The sequence below is a fragment of the Octopus bimaculoides genome, chromosome 6 (assembly GCF_001194135.2).
Source record: "Octopus bimaculoides isolate UCB-OBI-ISO-001 chromosome 6, ASM119413v2, whole genome shotgun sequence".
NCBI classification, from domain to species: domain Eukaryota; kingdom Metazoa; phylum Mollusca; class Cephalopoda; order Octopoda; family Octopodidae; genus Octopus; species Octopus bimaculoides.
Genome location: NC_068986.1, coordinates 93,002,225 through 93,013,211, shown reverse-complemented (window position 1 = coordinate 93,013,211; position 10,987 = coordinate 93,002,225). Strand labels below are relative to the sequence as shown.

The 10,987-nt window shown below is 37.8% G+C and overlaps 1 protein-coding gene across 4 annotated transcripts in view; it reads right to left on the bottom strand.

Annotated features, from left to right (window-relative positions):
* The window catches only part of LOC106876343 (uncharacterized), a 394,374-nt gene that overhangs the window by 320,545 nt on the left and 62,842 nt on the right, over window positions 1-10,987 (bottom strand). The window lies entirely within an intron of this gene.

Sequence of the window (10,987 nt, the reverse complement as noted above, 5' to 3'; positions counted from 1 at the left end):
GCAGGGATAGAGATGGGGGTGACGGTGGAGGGGTGGAGATGGCGGGGTGGGGCAATGGTGAAGGGGGGATGAATGTGAGGTGAAGGTGGAGGTGGGGTGATGGTGGTGGTTGTGGTGGTGAAGGTAATGGAAAGGGTGAACACATAGGTTGAGTGGTGATGGTGATAATGGTAACAGTGATGGGACATGGGGTAGGGGAAGAGCATTAGACAGGGGAGGAGGGTGAGGGATGAAGGGGAAACTACCACTGCTTATTCCAATGGTTTAAAAATAGTATATTAAACCAAATACTACTCACTACTAGACACAAAACTATATTAAACAACTGCAATAAAAATGGAAAAGCCCAAACATTTACAGGAGAGATTCAGCTAAACCAATGGTTCTCAACCATTTTTTTTTTAACCTGTGGGCCCCTCTGATACTAATTTACTCGGATGGACCCTTACAGGTATTCGACGTTTGAAAAGTCCTGTTATATTTGTATAAGCAATTTATTGTACATAAAGTTTGATCTCAAATTTTGGCACAAGGCCAGCAAGTTGGTGGGGAGGATGAGTAAGTCAATTACATTGACCCCCCAGTGCTTAACTGGTACTTATTTTATTGACCCCCTCCTAAAAAAGATGAAAGGCAAAGACAGACAAAATAAATGCCGCTAAGCATTTTGCTATATGGACCTAGGTTGAGAAACACTGAGCTAAAACCATTAATAATACTTTCTAGCAAACATACAAAGCCATACATTTGGAAGAGGGAAGAGTGAAGCCCAGTAAATGACTGGTAAAGAGTTTATTGACTTCAGAAAGAGAAAGGTAAGACAAAGGAGAGAACATGAAGGGATTTCAGGTGAGAACACAAAAGACACATAACTAAATACTACAAGACGTTTTGTCGAGTGCTCTACTGATTCCATCATCCACTCATATGCTTGTTTCAGTCATTGGACTGTGGTCACGCTGGGGCACAGTGTTGGAGAGTTTAGTCAGACAAATCAACCTCTGGACGTTTTTTTTTAAATCTGGTACTTATTCTATGAATCTCTTTGGCTGAACCATTAAGTTACAGGGATGTAAACAAACCAATACCAGTTATCAATCAGTGATGCAGGACAGACACAAACACCCTTACATAATACATACATACAATAAGCTTCATTCAGTCTCCCTACCAAATCAAGCCCAATGCTACAGCAAATGATACTTGTCCAAGGTGCCACATTGTGGTATTGAACCTGCACCTGTAGACATCACTGCTCATTTACGTTTACAAATGCATGCTTGTTAAACTGCTTGGAAGTTTAACTGTTATGCAGTAGCTTTGATTCAAAGCATCAAAAGTTTCACTCAGTGATTGGGGAAATTAGAAGGAATCATTGATTGGGGATCAATCCAGTTCTATTCTTAGAAATATGTGGTCATCTGCCAAAATACCAGAAATCATTAGAAGGTGGTCAATTATTTCAGCAGAAATTATAAATTAATTTTTATTAATTCCACTGATATACCATCCAATCTAAGAATGCTTCTGGTTCCAACATAAAAACCTTCAGTTTTAAAATGTTAGCATAAAAATTAAAACCTCATGTCAAAAAACATTTTGTTACGTTATGGTCCAAGCACCAAAGTTGATTATTTTACTAAAATCTTCAAAATTCTTGATTATTTTTGTCTTTTATCTTTTACTTGTTTCAGTCATTAGATTACGGCCAAGCTGGAGCACTGCCTTGAAGGATTTTAGTCAAACCAGTACTGTTTTTCTCTTTTTAAGCCTGGTACTTGTTCTATTAATTTCTTACAAAATTTCTAAGTTACAAAGACATAAACAAACCAACACTGGTTGTCAAGCAGTGTGTGGGGGTGGGGGAACAAACACAGACATAAAGAAACACACACGATATATATAGATATCTATGAGAAGTTTGTTTCAGTTGCCGTCTACCAAAACTACTCTCATGGCTTTGGTTAGGCCAAGGCTATAGTAGAAGATACCATGCAATGGGACTGAGCCCAGAACCATGTGGCTGTGAAGCAAACTTCTTACCACACAGCCACTAGAAATATGATGAATACATTAAACAAAAAATATAAACAGAAAATATAGACAAATGCATGGTGGGGTGTGTACTTGTTCAACCTTGTCAGCATGTGAAAGTGAGAGGAAAGACTTCACTTTCCTTCATTGGATGAGTCCAATAACAGAGTAGTGACACTGAGCAGAGAGAATATATGTCAACTCTGACTGTAGAAATCTGAATCACTGTCAGGACCAACAGAACCACAACTACTGCAATTACCATGACAACCACTATCATCACTCACCACTGCTGCCAATACCCTTACAACCACAGATATTACAATTACAATTACAACACTACAACACTACGACAACCATCACAACCATTTCCACTGCAACTGCTGTCACTACGATTACAATCACCACAACCACTAACATCACAAATCAAACTCACAACTACTGCCACTAAGGGTTAGCAACAGAAAGAGCATCTAGCTATCAAATAAGGTCTCAGTATTAGTATTGTCTAACCCATGCTAGCACAGATAAATGTATGTAAAACAAACAAATGAATGAATGAACACAGACAGAGTTACTAACTCATCGCATTGTATTATAAATAGCTGAGTATTCCACAGGTACTCATAGCCTTAACATGGCCTGGCTCTCCATCAGTTATAAAGACAAGTCTTCTAGTTGATATCACCAGCCAAACAGCCTGATTGTGAAATTAACATGCAAGTGGGTCAGCACTCCACAAACACAGAAACCCTTAACACCCAAAGTGCTAGGTGGTAATGTTAAAACTACAACCCATGTAGACAACGACAAGATTTGAACTCAGAACGCAAACAAGAGGAGCAAATACTGCAAGGTATTCAATCTGAGATTCTGCCCAATCCACCTCTAAGGATCAGCTCCTTCCTGAGTCATACAGAACTCATAGGGCAGGTTTCCTGGATTCTGTGGCACATATATTCCCTGTCTTGATGGGATGTTGGCCCATCACAGGATTACTCATTTTTTTACCAGTTGAGTGGACTGGAACAACATGAAATGAAGTGTTTAGCTCAAGAACACAATGCATCACCCAGTCCAGGAATTGAAACCACAGTCTTACGATCATGAGTCCAGCACTAACCGCTAAACCACATGCCACCATATCTCTCAGTATTAGTTGATACTTTTTTATCAACTCCAAAAGATGAAAGGCAAAATTGGCTTCAGTGGGATATGAACTCACAATCACATGCTTGCACTTGCGCGCACGCGCGCACACGCACACACACACACGCACACGCACACACACACACACACACACACACACCTTGTCTCGGGCACTATAGAATAAATACATAATAAAGCAGTATATATTTATAGTTATTTTTATTGTTGGGATCACCGACTTCCTATATCTTAACATGTTATTTGCTCCTCTTTATACTAGATAAGTTCAGAATTATTTTGTTGGCTTTTCTTGGTGAAGATTTTTCTTTCTTCGTATGAATAATTAAACATAAGAATGGTTGTGGTGGTAGAAATATGGGGAGAACCTGTGAATGAGAAAATGTGTTTGTGCATTTCTTATATATATATATATATATATATATATATTGATGTGCATGTGTGTATATTTTGCATGTATACACACAACATACATATATATATATATATATATATATATATATAAGCATTGTTTAACGTCCATTTTCCATGCTGCCATGGGTTGGATGGTTTCACTGGGGACTGGCAAGCCAGTAGGCTGCACCAGGATCCAATCTGATTCTGGCAAGGTTTCTACAGCTAGATGCCCTTCCTAATGCCAACCACTCCAAGAATGTAGTGGATGATTTTTACGTGCCACTGGCATGGGAGCCAGTCAGGTGGCATTGGCATCAACCATGTTTGGATGGTGCTTTTTATGTGCCACCAGCACAAGAGCCAATCGGGGAGGTAGGAGGGGGAACTGGTATTGACCGCATTTGGATGGTGTGTTTTATGTGCCATGATATGATTGTATTGTACAGAGGCTTGCTTCCTAACAATGTGATTTGGGGTTCAGTTCCACTACACAGCACCTTGGATAAGTATCTTCTCTTATAGCACCGCATGTACCAAGCTTTAGAGTGCGGTTTGAATGTGAAAGTCAAAGTGAAACAAAAAGACCTCTGTGTGCATGTGTGCGTGTTGCATGTGTGTCTGTGTGTTTGTTTACATCTGTGATCATTTGTGCAGCAAGTGCACTGAGTGATACCATTGTCCGTTTCAACTGTCAACAAATTGTTCGGTATACTTCATTCCTCTAAAACCTTACGGAATAAGTAATCCTTTATTTGGAAAGTAGATAAGGGTTAGCATCAGGAAGGGCACCCAGCTGTAAAACTTTGCTTCAAGACATTTGTCCATTTCATGCAAGCATGCAAAAACAGACATAAAATGAATACACACACACACACACACATACATATACACATGCATACATACACACACATACATACACTCATACATATATAGATACATACATACATACATACACACATAAATACATACATACATACATGTATACATACATACATACATATATACATACATACATGTATACATACATACATACATGTATACATACATACATATAGATACATATATATATATATATATATATATATATATAGATACATACATATACGTACATACACATATGCACATACATACATATACATACTGTTTCAGTTATTAGACTGTGACCTTCCATATATACATATACACACACACACACACGCATGCACACACACACACACACACGCGCGTGGTTGTTCAGTAAGAAATTGTCGAACCCTCATACATCGTCTAACGACAGCGGAGTCAGTTATTATATATATATGTGTGTGTGTGTGTGTGTGTGTGTGTGTGTGTGTGTGTGTGTGTGCTGGTGCATAAACACACGTATATGCATATGTATGTGAATGTGTAAGTATGCTTGTGAGTTTGTCTCCATGTTTAGGTGTATGTTTGTACATATGTGGACATATCAATAAACTGACAATGCTTGAAACACATCTCAAAACAACTTTAAACATATTACATCAAAGTTGATGACCGAAACATGTAAAAGATGAAAAAAAAAAAATAACATAAATATATAACTTCATCAATTTTTTTTTTTTCCTCCGGTATTCAAAATTTATACTTGAGTCAACAAGACACAACAAAGTAAATAGATACAAGTTTTAAGCAACTACTGCAGCAATAGCCATAATAGATCAATTGTGGATACTATTCTATTAGACAACAATATCATCATCATCACCATTTTACATCATCACCATTTGACATTGCTTTCCATGCTGATAAGGTTGAATAGGGCGTCACAGTTCAAGTCCTTATTTGGAGTTACTACTTTCCTAAGTGTGGTCCCATAACCACACCTTGATAGTACATTTCATTTTGGTATGATTTCTATTGTTGGATGCTCTTCTTCTTAACACCAGTCCCTTTACAAAAAGTGTATCAGATGTATTTTATGATAACACCTGTAATAGAGAGATTGTCGTGTTCTCTCAACCTGGGAAGATTAATAGGGTCTTCCCAACTCTTTCATGGCTCCACTGGGTGAACTTTAATCCTAATTTCTAGAATTGCATGATTAAACCAAGTCCATGCATCCCAACATGTCCATTTCGCAATATGGATACATGCAAAACAAACTGGGATGCAGTTATGTGTGATGCCAAAGAAGATATTGAAACACAGTGCAGTCCTCCGACTTGTGCTGGATACTGTTGAGACATACAACCCACGTCAGCAAGGAAGACAGATATTAAATGATGACGCATCATGTACTTCTTCAGATATCAAAGTGATATGGAAAATGTATGATGATAGAATTATCAGTACATGTTCAAACCACACTCTAACACAACTCTTGATAAAAACTAGAAATAGAGACCCTTGAGGGAGAAATATACACTCATTAAGAAAATCAAGAAATTAAATACTCTCTTTACTCCTTACTCTTTTACTTGTTTCAGTCATTTGACTGCGGCCATGCTGGAGCACCGCCTTTAGTCGAGGAAATCGACAATTACTGTGTTGTGAAATTCAGATCACAAGAAAGGAATTCTTTTCAAATAAACACATACTGAGTACTCTTCTTCTCACTTGTTGACAAAAAGTAACACTTGAATATATGTGTGCGTATGTGAGTGTGCATACACACATACACAGCTATACATGTATGCATATATATTATATGTACAAAAATACAAATGCATGGTTGTATGTATGTGTGTGTGCACATACACACATATATATTTGTATACCTTTGTGTGTGCATTTAATATATATAAAAAAATATATACGTACATGTGTGTATATCAATACATATATATACATATATACACACACCAAAAATGTATATACATATATCTAACTATGTGCACGTGTGTGTGTATGTATATATATCTACATATGTATGTGTAGGTGCATGTACTTATCTGCTTGTGTGTGTGCACGCATGCACATGTAAGTTCACATTAATGTATGCTTCCTCTTGAAAATAAATTGTATGCCAAAGATGCCAAAACATGAAAAAAAATAGAGCAGACACACAGACAGACGCAGAAAGCAAAACATATAGCAAGTTGAGTTTTTATGATTCACGTCAGTAACATAACATTTCTTTCCTAGTCTGGTTCAGTCCATCTTCAGAGAAATAGGGGAGAGCATACACACTTCCATATCCCTAATATCAAAGATAATATAACAACAACAACAATAGCCACAGCAACAACAAAAACAGCAGCTGTAACAACAGCAGCAAGAACAACAACGAATGCGATCATAGATGCAAGGTAAGATTTTTTCCAAGGGAAAAGTAGATTTAATTAAACAGCTTTGTCCCTCAGTACATAACTGGTACCTAATTTACTGACTCCAGAAGGGTGAAAGTCACAGTAGACAGACCCTGGTAGGATTTGAACTCAAAATGTAAAATGATATAATACCAAAAGTTCTATTATTTGGCATTCAACCAAGCCTATCATGCACTCTGGAAAAGTAATTAAGCCAAACATAGTAGCCTCTACACAGTTGCTTAACCTGCTAAAAATAGCAGCTAAATGTTCCTCACATTAGACCCAATCATTTTAAAGAAGGATTGAATACACTAGATCTCTTGATCATAGATCAGCTTGTTCGTGGTTTATTACATTGGTCCAGGTACCAATTTTCAAGAAAGGAGCATATTTGGTTTAAGCTAATCCTCATTAGTTGACTAGTACTTTATTTTATCAATCCCTGAAAGAGAATCATCATCATCATTTAACATCTGCTTTCCATGCTGGCATGGGTCAGACGGTTTGATTGAGGAATGGCAAGCCAGAAGGCTGCACCAGGCACCAATCTGATTCTGGCAAGATTTCTACAACTGGATACCCTTCCTAATGCCAACCACTCTAAAAGTGTAGTGGGTGCTTTTTACATGCCACCGGCATGGAGACCATCAGGCAGTACTGGCATTGGTCATGCTTAAATGGTGCTTTTTATGTGCCACCAGCACAGTAGCCAGTCAGGCAGCACTGGCATCGACCATGCTTAAATGGCGCATTTTACGTGCCACCAGTATGGGAGCCAGTCAGGCAGCATTGGCAACAACCATACTCAAATGGTGCTTTTTATGTGCCACTGGTACAGGACAAGTCAGTTAGCACTGGCATTGACCATGCTCATATGGTGCAATAAAAGGCAACATAAAGAACATAACAATAAAAGACATTTAGTTCCAGTACTCTACCAATTCCACCGCAGTAAAAATTAATAATGGTTTCAAAATTTGGCACAAGGCCAGTAATTTTATTGGGGATGGGATAAGTCAATTACATTGACCCCAGAGCTCAACTGGTACTTATTTTATCAACCCCAGAAAGATGAAAGACAAAGCTGAAACTGGCAGAATTTGAACTCAGAATGTAATGAATCAGAAGATACTGCAACATTTTTTTTCCATTGCTCCAACAGTACTGCCAGTTTGCCACCTTACTGTAAAAATTAATATTTTCTTAGTTTGGCACTCAGCCACAAATTGGCAGAGAAAGAGTATGGTTAAATGAATCCAGGATACATATATGTATCTTCACAATGTGTCTTAACCTGTTTCAAGACCACTGTGATAGAAATAACATGACAGTTGAACAGGCAGCTGAAAAGAAGATAAGGAGGGTAATTAGAAGTGCTGAGCAAATTCTAATTAACATCACTGTGATGTCAGAGATCTGGTAGCATTTTAGATACTCAGGAAGGATTTCTTGGAATGGATTACAAGACTGCGCTTGACTCATGGATGCATGTTAACACACCAGACACCATAATCAGAACCATAGACAACCTGACTTCATCCTGGAGATAACTCTAAGTGGGTGTAATGTCACTACTAGGATACAGACCGTCACAGGGGTATATTTCAAGGAGACAGTCACTCCTTATGATGCTGTTCAAAATTCAGTAAACTCCTTGTTCTTTTCGCTGAGAAAATCTAAAGGATACAGATTTATTCACAGTAAGACAAAACACCAATCTAACACATTGCTTGTTTTGTAAATGATCTGAAAGTACAAGGTATGAGAGAACCCCCCCCCCCACTACATTTTATATGGCCATTCTTGTAGTACAAGCAAAGTTAGGAAGGTGACAATGGTGTTTTCACGTAACTAATATGTGGTTGTTCCTTTCTGGTTACCTTCATAGCTTGGGTCGTTGCATACTGTATGTTTGCTATTGAAAATTTTATTAAGGATGGTGAATCTGGAGTGGCTGTGTGGTAAGTAGCTTGCTTACCAACCACATGGTTCCAGGTTCCGGGTTCAGTCCCACTGTGGGGCACCGTGGGCAGGTGTCTTCTACTATAGCCTCGGACTGACCAAAGCCTTGTGAGTGAATTTGGTAGACGGAAACTGAAAGAAGCCCATTGTATGTATATATGTGTGTGTGTGTGTGTGTGTGTGTGTGTGTGTGTTTGTTTGTCCCCCCAACATCACTTAACAACCGATGCTGGTGTGTTTACGTCCCCGTAACTCAGCGGTTCGGAAAAAAAGACCGATAGAATAAGTACTAGGCTTACAATGAATAAGTCCTGGGGTCGATTTGCTCAACTAAAGGCAGTGCTACAGCATGGCCGCAGTCAAATGGCTGAAACAAGTAAAAGAGTAAAGTCACACATGACTATGTTGTCAGAAAACTTCAAAGTAGTCTGGCTCGGAACATAAAAGCTCTCACTTTCAAGATTATACTTTTGCAGTCCAGGAACAAGAAAACAACGAAATGATACCTAGGTTACACAAGGGATAAAGAGGCAGGTAGAGAATCTTAAAGTGACAACTGGTCTTTAATCTTTTGCTTGTTTCAGTTATTAGAGTGTAGCCATGCTAAAGAGTTTAGTCAAATGAATAAAATTCGGTATTTTTTAAAGTTTGATGCTTATTCAATCAGTCTTTTTTGCCAAGCTGCTGAGTTATAGATATGTAAACAAATGGTGCTCCAATATGGCCACAGTCAAATGACTGAAACAAATAAAAGAATAAAGAATAAACTAACACAGTTGTCAAGCACTAGCGAGAACATACACAAACGCCAACACACACACACGCGCGCACGCACACACACATTCACGACAGGTTTCCACAGAGATCCTGTCTACCAAATCCACTCAGAAGGCATTGGTCAGCCTGGGACTATAATAGAAGACACTTGCCAAAGCCATCACACAGCAGAACTGAACTCCAAGTCATGTTAATACAAAGGGAGGATTCTTAACCACTCAACCAAGACGCCCGCCAATAATGTATATAAAAAAAACTAAAAATAAAATAGAACAAACTACATAACATGCATACAAACATTTATATGAATGAGCAAACAAGGAAGCCTCTACATGGTTACTATCCTGTAAGAAATAGCAGCTAAATCTCCATCAGATCACATTGAACTGTCTTAAATATGGAAAGCCTGCATTAGATAATGCAGTCCAACACATCCTATGAGATACAGAAGCCTCATAACTGGAATGCCTTTGATCAAAGGTCTGTTGGATAATCAGAATGACCTGGGGTCATATAACTACACATGTATATACATGCATATATATATGCATATATATGTGTGTGTGTGTGTGTGTGTGTGTGTGTGTGTGTGTGTGTGTGTGTGTGTGTGTGTGTGTGTGTGTGTAAAAATACACACTCACACACCTTCATATGTATATATGTTTGTATGTGTTTATATATTATATATAAATAAATACACACACATACAACCTACTTATATATTCATACATATACATGTACATGTGTGTGTATTTAGTTATATATACATATATATATATATATATATATATATATATATATATATATATATATATAATGCACATACATTTATATGTGCACACAGATACACACACACATTTATATTCATATATATATACATGTACATATGTGTGTTATATATATACATATATGCATACATGCATACATGTGTGTGTTTATATATACATATACACACACACGCACATATACACACATGTATATACATATATGTATAATGTATACATACATACCAGGAACTGTGATCCAGCTGGAGCCTGTATCATTAATATTTTAGATGAGTCAGAGTCAATATAAGTAGTGGTGTGAGGCGAGAGAAAGAGACATACGCATGCACATGCACACACACACACGCATGCATGCAGGGAGAGATCGAAGGAGAGATATATTGTGAGTCATCTTTAACATGGAGAATGATGAGAGGAGAGGGATGACTGAAAAAGAAAGGAATGAAATTATCGGCAATTAAAAACACCTGATGAATCAACAGTTATGTGTGCGTGTGTGTGTGTGTGTGTTTATCCTTTCACTAGATTCTAGTAAAAATAGGGCCTGTCTGTGGTTGGGTGATAATAAACAGAGTACTGGACTGTCAATAATCA